Raw genomic sequence first — 5,542 nt, forward strand, 5'->3', positions numbered from 1 at the left:
AATCCAACTTTCCACCACCGTTACCCTACAAGCTCAAGAGAACAGTAATAAACTACTGAAAAGATCCATCCAAACCCAGTGGGGGGGTAATTTTATGATTAAGCCTAACACACACTCGACAGACTAATGCATGCAACTCGGTTAGTATGCCTTAGCCTCAAAAGCAGCCCAACATCAAGGAGAATGCAGCAGTCATTGCATGCTGGTATTTATGGCGTGAAATCAATCATATTTGTATTGATACTCTATGTTATTCATTCGCTGATACGTACATCCTTATAACCCCATCACTGAGGAGATCTGAATTGTTGTCTCTCCTTACCTCAAGTAACTTACTACTACAGTAAACAAACAAAATCCATATAATTAGTTGTCTTGTACGTCAATTGTCAGAAAGCCACACCGCTCTGCAAGACAAGCTCACCATGCAATTATGTCTGATTTGCAGCCCTTAAACCCATACATATGACTTCCGCATATCTGTAGCCTATTGATTAGCAAGCCTATTCATCAATCCAGCGAAGTTTGGCTAACATTTAATGCCGCTTTCTCAGCCTCAGCAAAAGTGTTCGGTCCTGCCTCCTGTGCCATCGATCCTGTTGCCTTCCACACACTCACACGCTTAATCCAGAGGGACAGAGCTAACAGTTGGCAGATGTCCACAATGGTCTCTTCTATATAATGCCATGGGCCCAATAATTCAATGTAACTGTCGATTATCCTTTCAGAGTGAAGTTTGGCTACAGCCCATCGCGGCGCAACGCGACCCAGGTTATCAACACCCGTTCGGCACTGTATTTGCGGTCACTTTTGGGAAACGAAAAACTTAAAAATCTTATAATTGTCCAGCTTAGGTTTCTTCGACAATTTCGGATTTTGTTCTTAATGGCAAATTCACATTGTCACATGGCAGATCCGCTATAATACTCAATCCTGGCCAGCATTGGAACGGCTAACCGAGGCGTCCTACAAGGACACTCTTTGCAAAAACAAATTAAAAAACAGGAGCAAATCCAAAGGAGTAGGGATGTCAAAAAGAAATATATATTTGTTAATTTTATCTAAAATATTATTTAAACCTTGAAATTAATATTACTTGGTCGACCGTCAGATCGCCATTTAAAGCTCAGTGCCCATCGGAATCACCCTGGTATAATATCAACAGCTGCCAGACCTGATGGACAGGCCCAGATTGACCGCGTAAACATGGGACGAGGTGTTGTTTCCACTGATACAGGCATGTGTTACCAGCAGGTGTGTGAAACCACGTGAATGTATGCGATGCACCAATGCCCTTAAAGAAACCCTATCACCGAACTTTCCAACGACATTGGGAGAAGACTCAGAGACCGGCGCTAACAATGCCGCAAGCGACCTGAAATATACACATACATGACCACAACCAGTACCTGGAACCACAAGGCCGGTACTGCAGAAACAGCGGCAGCCTGAGCAGTCAAAGACAAGCCAGAAACTCCAGAAATCGCGCTCGGCGATCTGCAAGATAACTGCTAATGCAATGTTATTTTGCTTGTGTTGCGTATGACAGCTCGGGATGAGGGGAGCCAGGCAGCACCCTCCCTTTAGTACAGAATGTCCTAACTATTTGTGGAACAATTTTTAGCTTCAAAACAGCACTAAAACACCCCACTTTTGTTTGTCTGAATATGTCGATTGCGGAGACTATTGTATCCTTGCTAATTGCCAAGTCGACATCAGCACACAAGATTGTTGCGCAAGAAGTCCCTGTTAATACAACATCTCATAAAGTTAATTCTTCAGCTTCATGGTTTATATAGAAGCCAGCTGAGCAAACCTAATTTCTTGCCCACAGTAAATCCTATCCTTACCTGTTTACTATCCCCTCCCGAATGAGCGCGACGAGCGTGATACTAGACAATGTTGGGCTAAATCGAAAATAGGCACAATAAATATAGGTGCCAAAGGATGATGAAATAAATCAATGATAAGTTTAATCTATGCTACACCAAATATATATTAAGTGTCCTAATATGAGACATATACATACCTATCAAGACAGTGTGTTTTTACATGTCGCATACAACTTTTAAATTACTATCCCCTGCCAATCTTAGTGATGGCCGCGCGCTGTCAGAGACTGACTCTTTGGTTGCTCTAATTTATCGCAACAACGCGCATATGTCAGAGACAGAGCATAATGAGATAGCAAACAACTCTGCGGTTGGTAGTTATACACACTGAGGCTGTTCATGCAGTCAAAGATAAAATGCAACCTCTTCAGCTATTGGCTTTGAAATCAAGCAGCATGATTAAAGAGAATGAGATTTAGATAATAGAGCCGTCTATATATTTTTTCTTTTAAGATTCTCATGTTTGCTCTAATTAAAATATGTGTTGCTTTAATTGACAGAAACAGCCACTCCATTGAGGGACGATTGAGAGTAAAGAATCCACTCACAACATTACAGACAGACGTGGAATACGGATTCTGGAATGGCTACCTGCGGTGAGCGTACCTGATTTAATGGTAAAAACAGCCTTTGGGTATTGTATAATATGGCTGTCTGGACTGTGCAGCTGCTTGCTGTTTTATCAGCTGCTTCCTTCCTTATACCTAAGCTGTAGCTACTTGGTCCTCAGGCCAAAGCTTAATAAGGCTGTCTGCATGACGACGTGGCACTTCTGAAGTTAAACATTGCGTGGGGTACCAAGTAGAACCCAACAGACATATTTTAAGAAAGAAAATAAAAAAGTAAGAAGGGAGATGTAAGGAATGACACCCGGAACACACAGCCTGTAGCCGCCTAAATATGGGAGAGGCAATTTAGTATTGCTATCAAACTGGCACAACACGCTGCTTATCGCAGGACTGAGCCTACCTCCATCCTCCCCTACTTTCAAAGCCTCACTGAGTAGTTTAATTGTAGAATTAGCCTCTCTCAGTTTCTCACACGAGACTCTGATTATATGCAGCTAGATGTTTGTAGTTTGCTATGACACATTGAAGAACATCGAGTGAGAGAAGATTTTGTAGAAAATGTGAAATATGATGACATGATCACATTGCAGCATATGTAACACTAGATAAATAAGAGGACAGGTAGCTCACTCAGAAAAGCAGCTTTTGCCTCCTCGGATTTCTACAACTTGGTGTCAAGTCTTTCCTTCAGGCTGGGGAGTGGGAAGCCTGAGAGTAAGTGTTCTGGCTGGACCATAGAGGGGGAATAGAGGTGCAGTTGGTCTGAACTGTGACAGTCATTTTACAATGTGCCCCATGTAAGGAGCAAACCACATCCAGCAGATCCTGAGAGCTGACATCCAGTTGCTGTTTCCCTGACCCATGATTCCTTTCCTATGGAAAACAATTTTCTCCCAATGCAGGTTTAGCTCCCTTGAGGTACTGGCTGAATTCATGTCCACAAGATATGGAGTATCTGCCTCATACAGGATGTCCTACCCATTGCACAATGACCTGAAAAAAAATTCTGTGTAGCTTGAAAGATTGCCTCTTTCACCAATAGAAGTGGCCCAATAAAAAATATTAGCTCACCTAACTTGTCACTTAGATAGATAGATGCTGATGGAAGGATAAATGCCACACAGAGAGAAACAAAGAGAAATAATGCTGATAGTGTACTGTGACATAACATATTTTACAATCCAAAATTATGTGTAACAATCACATGAGGAAATGCTCATAAGTGTAATGTTCTGATCTCTTGAAAAAAGCATAGACACATTTGTTCATTACTCAGTAAATGTTAGCAGTGAATGTTGGTCTTGAGTTATTTGTGAAATCATCCTGATTTCTCTGAATGCTTGAACAAAAAATTTGGATGGGCAATTTCTTTTGCAATGAGATTACTCATGACCTGTTGATGGTGCATATAGATGGCAACCACACTGACTGGGTGAATAGGTTTTTCTATCTGGGTACTTGTTTAACAACATGAGTTTCTATATCTGCAGAAGTCAGACATCTGATGAGTCTTGTCTCAATGACATTTCAGCACCTTCAAAAGCCTCTGTTTGGGAGTCAGAATGTCTATGTAACAACTAAGAGACAAGTATTCAATCCGGTAGTGATGACAACTCTATTATACGGAGCAGAAACATATTAATTAGAAATAGCTGAGAAGAGGAAATTAAACAATTTTCAGTGTCAAAAGTTATGACATATTCTTCACATCCATAGATTTGATTTTGTCACAAACAGGGAGATACTTAAATGATCCCAGCAATTTTCAGTCTTGCATTAGTTGAGAAGAAGAGAACTGCACAATGTTCAGAAGACCGTATGCTTTTACAGAAGGTTTAAAGAGCTGAGATAGAAGGACGTAGAGCACGAGTGCAACCATGAATGAGATATAAAGATGCAATTTTGTGGGATTTCAGAAACCTAAATCATCCCATCCTGACTCTTGTGAAAGGAAGAAGACTTGGAATGGACCATTCAAAATGGAAACCCATTCTACATGCCACCATGGCTGCATTAAAGCCATGTGTTTCTGCTCATGATGATGTGCTGATGACTTTAAAAAGCAAATCAGTTTCTCAGATGCGTAAAAAATCCTGCTCCAAAATACCTTATAGACCAAGTTGTTAGTGCTGAGGCGAGTTGTTAAGGCTGCTAAGTTGTTAAGGCTGCTCAATGCTGCTGTTCTTGGAGCTGCAATGCCAGTTGCATGAGTAAGGAATGCAACTTACCGATTCAGCAGACCTTGATGTTATTCATGAAGAAAAAAGCACAGGCTTGTGAGATCTGTGTGTTTTTGTACCATCCTCTCTGGTCAGGAATGGGCCCACGCGGTGCACTGCTATTCTGTCAAAGCCCGGCCTACTCTAGTTCCCAGCCTTTGGTTAATACAGTTACTTAGGCTTAGGTTTCCAGCAAGGCCTACAGCACAGATATTAAAGCACTTTCCTGAGAGATAAGAGACCTAACTTCAAATCTCTGCTTTACATCAGACAGAGAAGGAATTGCATGAGGATCTCCCATGACCTAGGTGAGTTCCCTAAAAACTAGGTTAAAAGCAACAAAGAGTCCTGTGGCACCGTATGGACTAACAGACGTATTGGAGTGTAAGCTTTCATGGGTGAATACTCACTTCGTCAGACACCTGAGGGGTGGCACTAAGGTTCCCTGGCTGCTTTGTGACTTTACTTGTTTTTGTTTGTTTGTTTGTTTCTTTTGCCCTGGGTGAAACAATTTGGCTTTTTTTTTTTCCAATTCACAAATAGTATTGGGCCAAGCAAACTGCATTTTTCAGTGATTAAACTACTTGTCTGCAAAAAATTGCCATCTGTATTCAGAAAAGCTCCTCCTTCGTCTCATCTCCTGTTCTTTCCTGCTATTGTATACAGTCTATTTGCTCCTTTCTCAATCCTGACCTGTGTCTCTATCCACTGGTGATTATTTAAGGATGGCTGGCCATTCCACATTCTATCTCCTTTGCTGCACCTGTGGTAATTATACATTAAGACTAGGACCTTCAAAGAAGTCTAAGGGAGAGGAAATGTGCTGTTATTTGTGCATCTATCTCCTTCAGCTGCTTTGAGA

This window comes from Chelonoidis abingdonii, chromosome 25 (genome assembly GCF_003597395.2).
Source record: "Chelonoidis abingdonii isolate Lonesome George chromosome 25, CheloAbing_2.0, whole genome shotgun sequence".
In the NCBI taxonomy this organism is placed as follows: domain Eukaryota; kingdom Metazoa; phylum Chordata; order Testudines; family Testudinidae; genus Chelonoidis; species Chelonoidis abingdonii.